Raw genomic sequence first — 18,303 nt, forward strand, 5'->3', positions numbered from 1 at the left:
TTTCTTGGCTTGAAATAACATGTCTATTTAGGGAATTCATGTCTTGTTTTAAAAAAATAATAATTAAGAAGCTGTATACAAAGAGGTATGCTTTCGGAAAATGTCCGCAGCAGTTTGCACAGGGAATGTTGCACGTAGAAACATAGTTAGTCCACAACTTACAATCACTCCTTAAACCAACTACAAAATTGTAACAGTGCTGGAAAAAGTGGTTTACTTCCAGTCCTCACACTTACAACCATTGCGGTACGTTGGGGACTACCTGTATCGCAGGCTAACTCTGCCCATAGCCAGGAGTTTGATCCTGACCGGCTCAAGGTTGACTCAGCCTTCCATTGTTCAGAGGTTGGTAAAATGGGGACCCAGATTGTTGGGGGGCAATTGCTGGGAAAGATGGAGGGCAAGAGAAGAAGGGGATGACAGAGAATGAGGTGGCTGGACGGAGTCACTGAAGCAGCAGGCGTGAGCTTAAATGGACTCCAGAAGATGGTAGAGGACAGGAAGGCCTGGAGGAACATCATCCATGGGGTTGTGATGGGTCAGACATGACTTTGCAACTAACAACAACAACAAATAAACCACTTAGAGAGGGCTGGAAAGCACTACATAAGTGATATATAAATCTGAAGTGCTATTGCTAGGGCAAGAAAGTTCGTAAAACGAAGCAAAACTCAACACTTGTTGTCTTGCTTAGCAATGGACATTTGGGGCTCAGTTGTGGTCTTAGGTAGAGAACTACCTGCGCTGCAAATTAAATAAGTTTCTGTTCCTGTCATATCACTCTCTTCCCCAGTTCTCTGCTTCAGAAGAGATTCTTCTTCTTGTTGAACCACCCTGCAAACCTGTTGCCACCTTTAAATTTATAGCCCAGCAGTTCCATCCTTCATAGACCTGGGTTTATGTAGCTATAAATGTAAGCATACACCCAGGACAGCAACCCAGAATTTATGGCATAAACAGATACAAAACTGGCACGGGAGAGAAAGAAGGAAGCGGGAGTTTACCTCCCTTTCACCACCAAGGCTGTTTCCTCAGTCCATGACTCCAGAAGACTCTTGGCAGAGGCTGCTGATGATTCCCCAGCAAACCTCGCTCAGCATTTCCTGGAACTTCAGCAATTTCTCATTGTCACTTGAGCTTAAGTAAATCTGTGTCGGGAGGATACCCTTGTAACCTATTAAAGGACTGAAAGTTTAATTAATTCTCCCTCCGTCCCTCTTGACCTGCTCCCTCCTTTCTAGAGATCCTATTAAACCAATAAGGGAGCTGCTGCTGATGATGGTTAATTTTCGGGGGGGAGTGGTTACTCCTTTCCAGGGCATTTTCTTTCTTTCCCTACTTTTTCAAATGCTAACATCTGGTTTTTCCACCTGATAATTTCTGCCTGGTGTCTGATGCATCAAAAGAGGCTTGCCGATAACAATTTGATGATACAGGAGCTCTTTAATATATTCATCATCAAGGTCATCAAGATATATTGATCACACAGCTTGTTCTAAATCAGTGGTTCTCAACCTGTGGGTCGGGTCCCCATTTGGGGTCGAATGACCATTTCACGGGGGTCGCCAAACAACGCAGTCCACCATTTTTTCCCCCTTTTCCTTAGCTGTGCTACTCCCTTTTATTCTATTGGCTTTTGAAAGCCAATAGAAGAGACTCTCTTGAATAGAGTCTAATTCTATTGGCTTTCAAAAGCCAATAGGAATTGTCCAGGCTGTCTCTGCCCTGCTGAGCCCGCCAAAAGTCCGATTCTGCAAACGGTGCTGTACCAGTTGAGTAGTCCTCGACTTACGACCGGCTGAGTAGTCCTCGACCTACGACCGGTTGGGGGTCACGGCATTAAAAAGGTTGAGAACCACTGTTCTAAAAGGCAACAGTACCTTATCTCAGGTATAAGAGAAAGTCATAGACTCCTAGGACTGAAGGGACCTTGGGGGATCTTCTGAGCCAACACCCTTACACCATCCTGGACAAATATTTTTCCAGCCTTTTCTTAAAAGTCTCCAGCAATGGAGCACCCATAGTTCTAGCAGGCAAGCTGTTTCATTCTCACTGCTGGGAAATTTATCTTTATTTCCAGGCTGGATCTCCCTCTGATGAGCTTCCACCATTGCTTCTTGTCCTGCCTTCAGGTGCTTTGGAGAATAGCTTGACTCCCTCTTCTTTGGGCCAGCCCCTGAGATATTGGAATATTGCTATCATGTCACCCCTCATCCTTCTCTTCATTAGACTAGTCATACCCATTTCCTGCACCTGTTCCTTATATGTTTTAGCCTCCAATGCCCTGATCCTCTTTGTTGCTCTTCTCTGTACTCTTTCTAGAGTCTCAACATCTTTTTTATATCATGGTGACCAAACCTGGATGCAGTATTCCAAGTGTGGCCTTACCAAGGCCTTGTAAAGTGGTATTACCACATCACATGATCTTGATTCTATCCCTCTGTTAATGCGGCCTAGCACTGTTTTGGCTTTTTTGGCAGCTGCAGCACACACTACTGCTATTCTTCCTAGACAGGACCATTTTAGCTTTTCTCCTTCTTAAAGTATCTGCCAGCTTGTTTTTCCAAGGCCATGAGTAAACTGTTCTTCCAAAAAGACTTCACTGGCTTTTTAATCTCTTAATTTTTGTTATCCTCACCCACCCACTTGTCCTAGGCACCCTGATCTCAACTGTGCTAGGTCATCTTCTGAGTCTTAGTTTATTATATTACTGGGGTTGTTTTTGTGCATTACATCAGGGTTTTTTGAGTTTTTATTTGCTTTTATAATGATTTCTGCTTTTTTCCCTATTTTGTGTTTTTTCTTATTTTTTTTCTCCTTGATGGTAAATGGATAATTGAAGTGGGAATGAGAAAAGTATTAATTCCACTGAACTCCATGCAATCTTGATCTTCTGCAAAGCACCTTTCCAATCTTGACTTCACCGGTGAGGATCACATCATCTCCCTGTTGACATCAGTTCTCCCTGTTTGCATCTCACTCATTAAATTCCACACAGCCCCTTCCTCTTCTTCAGCTATTGCCCATTGTCAAAAAAAAACCTTTGGATATTTTTAATTTTAGTTTTGGGGGTTTGGGGGGTTGTTTTACTTTCTCCTTATGTTGCTCCCCTCCCCCCAAATGCTGATCTGGAGATGAAAGATTTGAAGGACATGCATAATTAATAGCCCAGTGTTATGTGAATAATTTAATTTCGGCATTGCTGTGGTATTCTCCAGGTCCAGCCTTAATTTTGCAATTAGGAGATACAAGTATGGGGCTGTGGAGGCACACACAGTTAAAGCTGAAAGTAGAAGTGGAGAATATGAACATGGCCTCAGGAGCAGGAATGGGTGACAGAGTCAGACAGGCATAACAAACAGGGAAAGGATAAGAATTTGGTAACAAAGAATGAAGTACAAATGGAGACCCCCAAAGGGTCAAAAGTCATAAAGCTTAAGAAAATCAGTTCCCTTGAAACCTCTTCTTGTGATTGGCAGTTCCCCTTCTGACCAGACTAGCAAAAGGCAGTGATGTAATGACCTAACCTTTCAAGGAGAAAGCACAATCAATTGTACAAATCAGTTGTAATTCTGCATTGCTTAGACATCACATCAAAGTCCAATTCTAAGCATTACATCTCAAGAAAGTTTCAGAGAAGTTGAAACAAGGGCAAAAAAGGATAATTAACTGACTGGAAACTCAATCTTACAAAGCAAGAAATGAGGCCATTTCTTCAACTATGATGTCTTTCAGTGCCACCCAGCCACTGTTGGGCTAAGTGACTGAGCAAATATTTTTATTTCGGTCACTGACCAGCATAATGTAATATGCAAGAACAAATTACAGATATCACTATGATAATCTAATCTATAGATGATATAAAGATTACCCTCAGTGCTGTTTTATCAGGACAATGATGGTTGAAAACTTTACAAACTATTGTAAGATTACTAATGGAAATCCTTTAAAGAACTGGTATGTTGAAGTTTGAAAAAAGACAATTAAGAAAGTCATGATTGAAGGAATTTCATCCTAAAAAGAAATCAAAAATGTTTACCACATTATGTTTACCATCACATTGTTTATTGGTCATAAAATTCATGTCAGCTCTTAGTAGAGAAATACAGTAGACTTCAACCCAGCCCTTAATGTCTTCCACGATGTACTCATCTCTGCTGTAGTTGAATCCATCAACTTTGATAGTGCTGATCTTCTCCTTCCATTTTCCCAACATTATATTCTTGTCTAGAAATTCTTGTCTAGGAAACTCACATAAGCTAGACCCCTTGTCTAGAGGTCTTCACATAATTTGTCCAAAACATGATAATCTGCGCTCCCTTATTTCTACCTCAAATGAAAAGTCTGGATTGATTTGCTTGACCTTATCTCAGAGTTCAGAATAAGAATAACCTTAATTTACTGGAATGTAGATTGAACATTAGAACAAACTTCTGAAGTATTAGAACAGAACTAATGGCCACAAAGAATGGGCTCCCTTTCACTGGATGTGTTCAGATGGGGGCAGGACTGTAATCTATCAGAGATTATTTGAGGAGGAGCTGGACACGATGGCTTCTTCAAACGCTTGGATTCTAGTTGAAGATCAGAGTCTTAAAGTTGTTTATGTAATCTCATCCAGCAGGGATTAGCCAACAGCCCAGAAGTCACATAACAATACTGTTATCATTTTCGGAACTTTGGCAAATACATAGAGAAGCAGAAAAAGCAGATTTCCAAATGTAGTGATAATGCAGAAGACCATTGATATTTTGAGGGGTTTAATGACATATTTTGATTTCTCCTTCATATTAAGGAAACTCTAGAGCAGGGGTAGGCAACCTTGGCTCTTTTATGACTCGTGGACTTCAACTCCCAGAATTCCTGAGCCAGCCGTGCTGAGGGGAAGGGGAGAGGTTTCCAAGCTGAGCTGTGCTAGCTCAGGAATTCTGGGAGCTGAAGTCCATGAGTCATGAGGGGGTCATAGTTCCCCCATGCTGGCTCAGGAATTCTGGGAGTTGAAGTCCATGAGTCATAAAAGACCCCAGGTTGCCTACCCCTATTCTAGAGGTTTAGATGTTATTCTCAGGTAACTTGCTTATTTTTAACTTTTGTTTACTGAATAAAGGAGAAGGGACGGGAATTTTCATGTAGCTTCAAAGCTTTACTTGCTGTCAAAGTCTCAGACTTTCACTTCTCTTCCCACAAGTCTTGTATCTTCTGACCATAGCAGGGCCATGAAGTCCAGATGCCAGGTTTTGATAAAAATGTGGGGGTTGATGTTGTTTGGTGAGAGCTTTGGTATAGAATCTAGCACTGGGTACTGCACGAACTGGATATCTTTGGCTTTTCTGTTGCTGTTAAGGAGCTCCTGGCAGCTTGTGAGAGATTTGGGTATTATCCTGCTTGCTATGTATGCTTTTTATGTTATACTTTTAACTATGTTTGATTGAGCTAATAATAAAAGCTTAAAATCCCTTTATTTTAGAGTCGCACTGTTGAGGAGATAGGCAGAGTATAAAGAAATAAATATTTGCAGATTGTGCCTATTATCACTGTATCAAAACACCCTTAATGGTCTGGGCAGTTCATCACTGCCCTGACACTTGGCAAAACACCAACCTCTCTCTCTATTTTTTTTTTTAAGAAAGAAAATGTTTTACTTGTGGGAACTAAAACAGGAGCAGTGGTAGGATTCAAATAGGTGAACAACCGGTTCTCTGTGTGGATGCCACTTCTGGAAGTCCACTCTGGGCCTGGGCAACAAAAAATTAGCTACCGGTTCTGCTGAAGTGATGCAAACTGGCTGAATCCCACCACAGGAAGGGAAGAAGGAAGGAAGGGAGGGAGGGAGGGAGGGAGGAAGGAAGGAAGGAAGGAAGGAAGGAAGGAAGGAAGGAAGGAAGGAAGGAAGGAAGGAAGGAAGGAAGGAGGAGATTCAAATATGTGAACAACCGGTTCTCTGTGTGGATGCCACTTCCGGAAGTCCACTCTGGGCCTGGGCAACAAAAAATTAGCTACCGGTTCTGCCAAAGTGGTGTGAACCGGCTAAATCCTACCACTGGATAGGAGGCAAAAATGTTTAGTCACAAAAGTTGCCCATTTATTTTGTGAAAAAGAGCCTACTTCCCTTAGCAATTGTTTTAATTAGCAATAATGATTGACAAATCTGCTGTTGGAAGAGAAATGTCCAGATTTATTTGTAAGATTTTCCTTAGTGGTAGGCTCTTTAATCCTTGAACCTGCACACGTTTCGAAATCTAGGATTTGTCCTAATGTTTTAATGGACTGCGTGGTGCCCATTATGTGAACCTTGTTCTCCATTAGCGCTGTCAAGTTTCAGGACTAGAGATCACCATGTAGACTTCTAAGTGTGAGCTAATACAATTTAAAGAAACAAAGTGGAAGGACGAAAAATCGATACCTGTGCATCTAATTTGTAATTGGATACAAATTAGAATAACGTGGGGGGGAAGCATGCCGTTTGTAGGTTACAAATTCTAGCTTTTGAAAATCCAAAGTGGTATCCATTCTGCATTTGGATGATTCAGTAAACCGAAGACTCAGTTAGATAGATTATTAAACAGATGAGTCTTAGGGCCATGTCAAAAAAAATAAAATAAAATAAAGCAAAAATAAAACACAAGAAAATACACGAATAAGTAAGTGGTGAATATAAAGAACCACCATTCAGATGAGCGCATCACCTTTACATGATATGTCCGGAGGATCTCCTTCATCGTGGTGGTTCCAAAGATGCTTTTTCAGGCGGCAACTGAACTTTCTTGTTTTTTTCTTTGAAGATGCTTCGCTTCTCATCCAAGGAGGTTCTTCGGCTCTGACTGGATGGTGGGGACTGGAAGGATTTATGTTCCCTGCAGTCAGCTGGTCATTTGCAGTCTTTTAGAGAGTCATTGAGGCCACCTGGAGGTTCACCTGTGTCCTCAGGGTCCCCTGAGTAGTGCAAATGGGTGTGGAGCCTTCCTACTTGCAGGACCCAGGGCAGAAAACATCCTGCAGCCAAGAAGGCTCCCCACACGTTTGCACTACTCAGGTGACTTCCAAATGGCCTCAACGACTCTCTAAAAGATACCAATACAGTTGTAGCTGCATTGATATTCTGTAATAATCAAGGCCAATATTCATTATTTTCCACTGCCTTGCTCTAGTTTGTGATTTCTTCAGGTGTCAGCACAAATTAATCCCAATAATACGATGGAGCGGTAAGGAAGCTACAGCATTAATCACTTTTTTCTTCCTTGGTATAAGGGACCAGATGGACACCGGTGGCACATGCTGTCAGTTGCGATAGTGCTCCAGGAACATTGTTGTCATCTTGGGCAGTTTCTTGGGAGACATCTCCTGGGTGTGGTGCTGTTATTTTTGATTTGCATGATGCTGTTTTTTTTTTTTTTTTTTGAGAAGCAAAGAGACAAGCTTGATGGGAAGATTATATCAGAGACAGGCACTGTGATGGTGAAGAAACGGAGAGAAATTCTTTAATTCTTCAAGTACCGTATATGCCGGCGTATAAGGCGACTTCCGCAAGTGCTAAAATTGGCGCCAAAGATGGGGGTCGTCTTATACGCCGAGTCGTCTTATACGCCGGAAATACTGGTAGTTTCCGGCGTATAAGACGACGTTCTAGGAAGGCGGCCCGGCGACAAAGATGGGGGTCGTTTTATACGCCGGGTCGCCTTGTACGCCAGCATATACGGTACCAATAAAAAAAAAGAATATTAGTTGCTCAGAGTTGAACAGTGGGGTCTTTGGTGCTCTCTGAGCTTTTCTTGCAGATGTTTCATCACCAAACTAGGTTACCTAGTCTGATAATGAAACGTCTGCAAGAAAACCACCAAGCTCAGAGAGTTCCAAGGACCCCACAGTTCCTCAAGACTTTGTATAGAGCAGTGGTTCTCAACCTTTTTAATGCCGCAACCCCCAACCGGTCATAAGTCGAGGACTACTCAACCGGTCGTAAGTCAAGGACTACTCAACTGGTGCAGCATCATTTGCAGAATGGGACTTTTGGCGGGCTCAGCAGGGCAGAGACAGTCTGGACAATTCCTATTGGCTTTTGAAAGCCAATAGAATTAGACTCTATTCAAGAGAGTCTATTCTATTGGCTTTTAAAAGCCAATAGAATAAAAGGGAGCAGCACAGCTAAGGAAAAGGGGAAAAAATGGCGGACTGCGTTGTTTGGCGACCCCCATGAAATGGTCGTTCGACCCCAAATGGGGTCCCAACCCACAGGCTGAGAACCACTGGTATAGAGGTTGGCCAGACTCATGGGAAAACAGCTCAGACTCCACAATTCCTTGCCATTGTTCAGACTGGCTTGAGAATTACAACTCCAGATACCACCAGCTGCTTCAGTGTAGACCAATTTGCTAGCCCACTTTTCCTTCTGAAAATACACAGATTCAAATAATTTTGCTTCCTTTCCCTCCTCCCTACCCCAACTGAATAAGATGCCTTGGAAAATCAATGTTATTTTTCTACTGACATTCTTTCCTTTAACTCTTTGGCCTTTCTCCACATAATCCTCAGTCCAGTCTAATCAATTTCACCATCATTGTTAGTTTCACAGTGCAGATAGAAAACTCATGCTTTGATTTCCCCCCCCCTACTTCTATAAACCCCAAAGTTGTTTTTCAAAAGACAACGGGAGTTTCTTGGTTTTTACTTTGAAAGTTTTTTGCTTCTCATCCAAGAAGCTTCTTCAGAAATCCAGTTGCCTTTTGAAAAGCACTTTTGGGACAATCATGATCTGGATAATTGAGAATCTCCATAGACATTTATGTTTTTCAGAGTACCTGCCAGATAGAACTTATAATACCAACATATGGCCTCCAGCAACATGCAGAAGTCAGTTGCTTGATAAAGCTATTTTTAAAAAGGTTGGTTTTTGTTTTGGGTTTTTTTTTTTAGAAAAATCCACAGATTTTCAAGTGAAAAACACCATCGGTGATTGAGATATAGTGTGTAATTCTGTGAGGCAGTTGTCACCCTGAAAAGATGTAGGAGCTGTATAGATCTCGCTCACTTTTCTTTGTGAATTATCAGTGCTGGCTTCTGGCTTGAAACTATATCAGCAACTATTACAAGAGACAAATGTGAATTGTGAGCACTCACAATGCTCGTCCCCAAAATAAGATGAATATTTTTCACATCCAGTGTTTTCAGGCTTAAAAGGAAACTTCACGCTCCTGCCATCCTTAATCTTCCCGACTTGCATCAAAGGCAGCAAAACTGGAACTAGGCTTGACCTCCTGTGGCTGCTATTGGTGGGTGATGTAGGAGAAGAGCAGGCAGAGTTGGGCGTGGAGTTAAGCAAGCCATCAACCTAGAATCATTATGTTCCAACACATGGTCTAAGTCCAACCCCTCTTGAATTCCGTTAACTCTTATCTAACACCAATTTAGTGTCGAAAGTTAGTTGACTAGATTCTTGCATGTAGGCTTCAGTAATAAATCTTCTTAAGTTCAATTTAATGTGTAGTCCTGATTCTTTGCACCTGACTAATGCCGTGAAAAAGATTCTGTTAGATATTTTCCCCCAGTTCTCATTCAACTGGATAAAACAGAACTTGGCTTAAAAATGTAGTCCAGGGGAAAAGAAAACTTTTTATACTTTGAATTTGATGTCCGTGCATTTAATCACAAGGTAGAAAGGGATGGGTGTGCAAATGTCCCCAGACATAAGCCACCATTTAATCCAGCAATTTGCAGATTCCTGGTCCCATCCTTCATTTACATCCTAAGAGAAGATTCCAGGACAGAAATCTTTCCATTGGAATGTTTTAGGAGTCATTAATGCATTCAGAACAGGCCTGAGCAGAGAGCGTTCTCACCAGCAAAGCATTTCAACAATCAATACATTAAGAAAAAAGGAACATACAGCATCATTTCTCAGTAATTCCCTCTCATATTATTCCTAACAGATGGGGGAAAAAAATCTCTTGTATGTTTCTGTTTTCAGTTCTCCCTTTGTTTGTTAAAAAATAGAAATTGATATGGATCAGTGGTTCTCAATGTGGGCAACCTTAAGATGTATGGACTTCAGCTCCCAGAATTCCCCAGCCAGTATGCATAATTTTCATGAGAACTAACCAACTGTCAGCCCCATTACACTGGAAGTCTACAACTACACCTTATTGGAGTTGGCAATCCTGTCAGAATTGTGCCAGTCGGATTGTGCCATGCTTCCTTTCCTTTTCATACTCCAGTGAATCAGGAAGATCTTTGCTTGAGCGGCTTCTGTATATTATTTTATTTTCTAGGACTTAAAGATTGTGGAGTCCTTGATGCCTCCGAGCTTGGTTCTTTGCTTGCAGAAGTCTCATTATCCAAATAATAATGGGAGCAAACTCCGTACTCACTAGCACGGATGAAGTTACCTAGTCGGGTGATGAAATATCTGTAAGTCAACAAACCAAGATCACAGAGCACCAAGGACTCTACAATTCAATCCTGGACTACAGATACTCTCTTAAAGCATGTTTCAGAGCCTTTGCTTTAGGAAGAGTTCTTGCGTATTTCCAGCAAGAGAAACTTGCTTACTTTTTACATCAACTATTAATGGAAGTATGAGTTATGGAAGTATAAAGGGCATAGCTTCATTTGGGTTGAGGACAATACCAGGCTTCTCCTAGCATGTTTGGGCTTCATTGGAGTTTCGTAGGGGAGTAGTGTCAACGCTGCTAACATTGGATGTTCTTGCTTTGACAACATATGGAGATGCATCCATTTTCCTTTACTTTAAATTTTACTGTTAGAGTTAGAATTAGATGATACTGGGGGGGGGGAGGAGGAATTTGCATGGGAGTTTAGTTAGACATAGTAATATGGTAACTAGTGTGAGAACCAAGGTTTTTGAAATAAGAGATGATAAGAATTGGCCGGTTGGAGAACTGGAGGGAAAGTCTGCATTTCAAACTAATTGGAGAATGTGATTTGTGACTGTTAGTAAGAGGAAGGAATTGTGCTTTGATACTATTTGCTGAGGGGAGGGGAAGCTTGGACTATGTATGTGCCGATGTATTGCTACTCGAATAAAGATTCTTTAAGGTAAACAATGCCTCGAAGTTCTTTGAAGAGTTTCATGTGTCGGAACCATAACAAGTGGTTTTATAGAGATTTAAAACATGGAAAGGATGCATTAATCTTCAAGGTTTAAGATTGGTTTTGCCTGTCAGGACCCCCTTTTCTGTGTTTCCCCCACCCCCAAGCAAAAAGTTATTTTTTGCAACCTCTAGGTCATAATTTTTGCCCTGCTGAACTACTGGATGTATTTTGTAAAATCTGAGGGTGGATCTCATGGAAGTTGGGAGCTGTGGCACTAAAGCAGGGATGTCCAACGTTGGCCACTTTCATACCTGTGGATGTCAATTGCTGGCTGGAGAATTCTTGGTGTTGGAAGTCCACAGGTTTGAAAGTGGGCAGGACTGGACACCCCTGTTCCAAAAGTAGTTATCTTCTTTAGCAGAAATCAGTCATATCTGCCTTTTGAACGTGACCGAAAATAGTTTATGTTTTAATGAATGTTATTGTTCAAAATCATAGGATTGTAAGAACGATTAATCACAAAGGTCATAATTTCAAAAAGACAGAAATTTCAGTTTGAAGTGGGGGGAAATTATGCAGCATTGGCCCATTTTGACAGTTGCAGAATTAACAAACAAGAATAGGTTAAGATGTTTTGCAGGTGAGAAATTGAGGAAGCAAATTTAGAACCAAACTAAAGCAGCTTTTTTAGATATATAATTGGAGCAATTAACAAGAAACGCTTCCCTTGCATAAATGCTAAATTTTGTAGAACTGCAGGAGCAGGGAGGGCTGGATGTATAAGATATCCTGGGACTTAATGGGTAATTTACAAAGTGCTAGTATATAAATTGTTGTTAATTAGTTTAGTAAATGCTTGCTGTGGGCTGCTAAATTAGAACCTGCTCAAGCAGATGTGATCAGCAGTCAGAAAGGAGATGCTTCCTCTCCAGCCTGCATGCATTTTTACATGCTGAGCACCAAATATATAAATAACTTGGAACCCACATTTATCATTGGAGGCAGAGAATGGATGTTTCAGGAGGTAGCGAGGACCCATTTCAGAACAGAAACAGCACGTAGACTTATATACTGCTTCTCAGTGCTTTACAGCCCTCTCTAAGCAGTTTACAGAGTCAGCACGTTGCCCCCTACAATCTGAGTCCTCAGTTTACCAGCCTCGAAAGGATGGAAGGCTGAGTCAACCTTGAGCTGATCAGGATTGAACTCCTGGAGTGAACTGTGAGTTAGCCTGCACTACTGCATTCTAACTACTGCACCACTATGGCTCCACGAATCTTGCATAGCTGTGAGTGTCTCTGCTTTGTGTAGATCAGTGTTTCTCAACCTTGACAATTTTAAGGCATGTGGACTTCAACTCCCAGAATTCCACAGCCAGCAATGTTGGCTGTGGAATTCTGGGAGTTGAAGTCCACATGCCTTAAAATTGTCAAGGTTGAGAAACAGTGGTGTAGATCAACTGTGTTTGTTTTGTCTCTACTTCATGTAATCGACCAACAATCTCCAGGTTCAACAGGTGGATGCCGTTTAGGTCCAAAGTCAGTACAGCTTTTGTACCTAAGGTGGGACTAGAACTCACCATCACCTGGTGATTGGTGATTGGCCCCAAGTCACCCAGTTCTCATCAGCCCTGCTTTAACCTGGGACTGACTTCTTTTCTATGTTGTGCCTGTGCAAACAAAACAGGGTTCTTTTGAACACAGTAGAACCACCAGAACGAAAAGAACCTGTAAGAAAATCAATGCAAAAATTTATATTTTATTTTAATTCAAAAATTTAAAATAGCTCTCAAATTCAGTAAAGTATGTCGACACAAAGGAGAAGCCTCATATACAGAAATGGATAACTTAAAAATGTTATATATTGCAGACAAGCCAGCTTATGTGTAGAGTACATATTTACAATAGATTTTTTTCCTCCTTTTTATTTATTTATTTAAATGGAAACCATATTTATACATTTTTATTACATTTACAAAAAAAGCTGAATCTTCCACTACTGTTTACTACAATAATGAAAAAAAAAGAAAATTTACATTGTGTCTTTTCCCCCACTGTACAAACCTTTATTTCATAAAAATATATCTCTGTACAAAAGAAGTTTTTTGTCTTTTTTTTTGTCTTTATTTTTTTGTTAAACTGTAACTCAAGTCCAATGGGCACTGAAAATGATTTCTTGTCCAGCTTTCACGTTTTCATTAAAATTCTCTTTCTCCTCCGACCTCAAGTTAGTAAAGGAAAACAAATTTTATTAAAAAAAAAAAAAAAGTCAAGCTTCTGAATGGGGAACTCGTAAATTGCAGGGTTCATCTTGCCCCAAATTGTAACATTTCAATTTTATATCGGAGACCTTTGCAGGATAATAGTTTTCATATTTTCTAGCTCAAACAGGTAGTATTTTAATGGCAGCTGGAATAGGTATTCTTCCGCAAGAACAGCAAAAAGGATTTTAAGGATGTTTTAAATTGACATTGTGCCTAAGAAAACATGAAACGGGAAAATAAAGGGGAAATAAACAGAGAATCTGGGATCTGTTTTTCTGAGAAGGCTACACCCCATTACTAACAATCCGAAGTGACCATGAGCAATCAGTTTGGGAAACCTGATACTGTTGCTTGGTTTAAGTAGAGTTAAAGTAGACTCCAAAATGGACGCCAGAAGATGGTAGAGGACGGGAAGGCCTGGAGGAACCTTGTCCATGGGGTCGCGATGGGTCAGACACGACTTCACAACTAACAAGAAAAAAGTAGAACTGCAGGGTAAAACAATTGTGAAGATCGGTACATCTCAGCTCAGATGTTATGCAGCCATTCATTGGTAGGATTTTTTTTTTTTTAAATTGGCATTTTGATCGACAGAATTTGAGCTACCTGAACGTGGAAACTGTAAGTAAGTAAGCATTATCAAATGTGTTAATTTTGAAGATAATTCAGTGCTAGATGGCTTTGAAGAAGCTCAGCCTTTTAAATGTAAGTAGCTTTCTGTTACTCACACTGTTGTTGATTCTGATCTCGGCAACGGAAACAGATTCTAACCATGAGTTGGTTTCTGTTAACCAACAAGACAGAGTATGAAAGACAGGATGAGCATTCTTCCTACATAGCCACTTCATGAAGCCTCCTTTACTTTTAAGAGCAAATGGAGAAATCCAGTTCCATCCAGGGAAAACAGACTTTGTGAAAAAGGTGCATTTTTCTGTGACTTCTTGTTTGACACCGTATCTTTTGCCTACAAATATGAAGGAGAAGTAAAATGATTCTTACATTTTCCCCTTGCCATGATTAAGTAAAGGAGTATGATAGGATCAATTGCCTTACTATTTCTTCAGAGGAAGTAGGAACACCCTTTGCTCTCCTAAATGGACCCTAGAATGCACTTTAAAAAGGGGGGTTGCTATGCCAATTGAGGAACGTGTCGTTGTGGGAAGTATTATCTGGCCAGTGCTCTAATTGCATGGAGTAGTGTAAGCTAGAAAAGATCCAGGAGAAAAATGCATTTTGTAATTCCTATTCCAGAATTGATATTTGAATATTTCTGCTGACATGTAAGGTATGAAAGATGGAGTCAGAAACATTGCAGATTGGAATGATGGAGATGGAGGAGGAGGAGGGGGAGGAGGAGGAGGAGGCAGCATATTTGCAATTTTTTCTCATGGTCCTTCTTGGAGTATCTAGTTTAAGATTAAGACACCACATAGTAGTCACCGCTTCCATTGTCCTATTCAATATTTTCCTGTACCTTCAACCACTATGAAAATCACAAACAAGATCAACTGATATCCTCCGCCTCAAGCATCTTCCCAGAGTTTTAAGATGAAACCATATCAGTCAAAAGAGAACATCTCCATGTATTTGGGGAGGCTTGCAAAAATGCACACAGCCTATGTGGTTTTAAAGGCGTGTCTTTGTGCATATTTGTATATGTATTGCATGCATATAAAAGCATGCGTATGTGTTCAGGAAGGTAATACTCTCTTCATTTCCATCTGAAATTTGAAAACCATTTCTGAGTGCAATTTCTTGCTTCATTGGGTTTGCATCTTTTATTTTTATCTTCTATCTTTTGTTAATTTGGTTGTAATTTGAGTATTTGAGAGCTGGGTGGCATACAAATTTAATAAACTACTCCTATTACTACAACGCACAAACCTTAATTATTTGGGGAAAGGGCCAACAGGACGTGACAGTATTTTGGTTTAAATTTTACAGTTCGAATTTTACAAATCTTACATTTAAAAAGACATAACTTTTCAGAATAGTTTAACATTTGCCATTTTAAAATCTAAATCAGTCTTTCTCAGCCTTGTCAGCATTAAGCGGTGTGGAATTATTAGACCTCTAGACTAAGCAATGGCAAATTACCTGTGCAAATGTCTTTAAAATTCATTTCTCCCGCAAACTACGTAAACCGGTGTTATTTTTTTTACAAACTTGGCAGTTTTAAGATATGTGGATTTCAACTCTCAAATTTCCCCAGCCATCATTCACGCTGGCTGGGGAATTGTGGGAGTTGAACTCTATACAGCTTAAAGTTGCCAAGATTGAGAAGCACCGATTTACAGAATGGATTTCCAAAATCTGGCACACTGTCTATTTCTGGGATAAAAGCAACATTAGAACCATTGGGAAGAGAGGGAAATTGTATGTTGTGTTCATACTGGCATATCTACCAGTATTTCTGCCAATGAAACCTTCTGCAATGGCCTGTTGAGAGGGGGACTCAAGCGGTATATAAGTCTCATAAATAAATAAATGGCCAAAGAGGATTTAATAAGTGAAATGGAGGAATGAGTATTTAGGAGTTTGCTGGCGGAGAGGTTAGGCAGCCACTGTGGGAATTGTCACCCATGTTGCACTTTCTCTATTACAGTTTATGTTCTAGGGATGGGCAACTATGGTCCCTTTACGACATGCGGACTCCCAGAATTCCACAGCCAGCTCAGGTCATAAAGGGGCCATAGTTGCCCACCCCGTCTTAGAATATACTTGCAAAATTGCAAATCGATATTTTTTCAACTGTCACTTGAGAATCTACAAAGCTGATTATGCATTCTCCTTTCAGAAAACACCTCTAGATCCAATGGCTGGCAACGCGTGCTGAGATTCTGAAATGAATTGAACGTCATGAAAATGGAAGCAGTGGGAAGCAGCTGGAGAAAAAGGATGACTTTCTCGTACGTATCAGAACATTTTTTTCCCCTTAAATGTTGGGCAATCATGAACATATCCTTTGGATTATTCACATTAACCTCTGATGTTTCCAAAAATGATATAGACTTTTCTGTTTGGACAGAGCTGAAAAATTTCCAATACAGCTGCATGTTGGAAAGAAATTGTGGTAAAGGGTGAGGACTGTAATCTGTCTGTCTGTCCGTATTCAGAAGAACTCTTCCAAAGTAGAACTATAGTTCCATAGGGGCCAGGCAGCCAAGTGATGTATTAAATACAGATAGTCCTTACAATAATTCATTTAGTGAATGTTCTAAGTTACAATGGCACTGGAAAAAGTGACTTTATGATCATTTTTCACACTGATGTAGCACTGTAGCATCCCCATGGTCATGTGATTTACATGACATTGACAATGGGTTCATGTTTATGATGGTTGCGGTGTCTTGGGGGTCACGTGATCCCCTTGTGCACCCTTCTAACAAGCCAAGTGAGAGGGGAAGCCAGATTCTCTTAACAACTGTGTTGCTAACTTAACATCTGCAATGATTCACTTAACCAATGTGGCCAGAAAAGTCATCAAATGGGGCAAAGCCCACTTAACAAATTTCATAGCAACAAAAATTTGGGGTTTAATGGTAGTCATAAGTCAAGGACTACCTGTAAACACGTGGAGGGAAATGTGACAAAAGGAAACCTGAGCTGGCAAATGGACTAGGGCAGAGGTAGGCATCTGTGGCTCTTTTATGACTTGTGGACTTCAACTCCCAGAATTCCTGAGCCAGCCATGCTGAGGGGAAAGGGAGAGGTTTCCAAGCTGAGCCATGCTGGCTCAGGAATTCTGGGAGTTGAAGTCCACGAGTCATGAAGTGGCCAAAGCTTCCCCCATGCTGGCTCAGGAATTCTGGGAGTTGAAGTCCATGAGTCATAAAAGAGCCAAGGTTGCCTACCCCTGAACTAGGGCATGAAGCGAGGCTGTTAAAAAAATAATACCCAAAATTTAATTGCTGTATCACTCTGGAAGAGGTGGCTGGGCCACTGAAATACCACTGATTGCTCCATTTGTCACCCTCCAGTGCTGTGCCATGGCTCAGAACAGGACAGATATACTGCAGTGTTTCCCACTGCACACATACACAGCATCATAGAGGCAACACAGAACCGAAACCCCCCCGTGACTGAGACATGAACATGAATTCAGTGCACCAAAACAAATGGAGACACATTCCTTATGGCAGCTGTTGGTAAAATGGTTGGAAAGAATATTTGAAGCCCAGCTTTGGACGCTTTCCCTGTCTTGTTGAATCAGAACGCTGGGTGAGATAAGCTGTTCTCGGAATATCAAAAATTATATACGCTCTTGCATTCCCCGGAGAAAAAATCCCGCTAGTTCCATCTGTAGCTGTGTTGAAAATCCATCCATTTACATCTGTCTCATCCTCAGTCTAGTGCCCTCCAGTTGCACGGAAGAGTGGTCTAAACCCTTAGTGTGAACATTGCAAATTTGTTTATGAAGGCCTAGAAAATGTAGCAGGATCAAGATGGGATTTTTAAGGTCAAGTGGATAGTTATTAATATCATATTGCCAATAGAGGAGACTATTTGTAGCTCAGACATCCCTGGTGCTCTCTGAGCTTGGTTGTTTTCTTGCAGATGTTTTGATACCCAAAGTAGGTAACTGATTGAGTTGGGGTGATGAAACATCTGCAAAAAACCAGCCAAGCTCAGAAAGCACCAAGGATATCTCTGAGCTAAGAACTTGCCCTTTCCATTTTATTGATGCATGTGTGTAATGACTTGTTATTATGCCCGGGTTTTGTCAAATCATTTGACTAAGAAGACAAGGTGACAACGAAACCTAACATCTTCCACCTTTTATGCAAGACACTTCATTCAACAAGATAGCTCAGACCTGCCGCTGGAAAAGGCTGGGAAGAACAGATGTTCCAAGATTGTAAGGCAGGACAAGAAGCAAAATCCAGCTTTTTCCTAACAGGGAGATATTAAACCTTGTTAATCATGAAAACGAGGGCCTCCTCCTTACTCTCACCTTTTATATGAACAGAACTGATCAATTAATGAAGAACAAC

Source organism: Crotalus tigris, unplaced genomic scaffold, assembly GCF_016545835.1.
Source record: "Crotalus tigris isolate CLP2741 ecotype Arizona unplaced genomic scaffold, ASM1654583v1 scf7180000017614.5298720, whole genome shotgun sequence".
Taxonomy (NCBI): domain Eukaryota; kingdom Metazoa; phylum Chordata; class Lepidosauria; order Squamata; family Viperidae; genus Crotalus; species Crotalus tigris.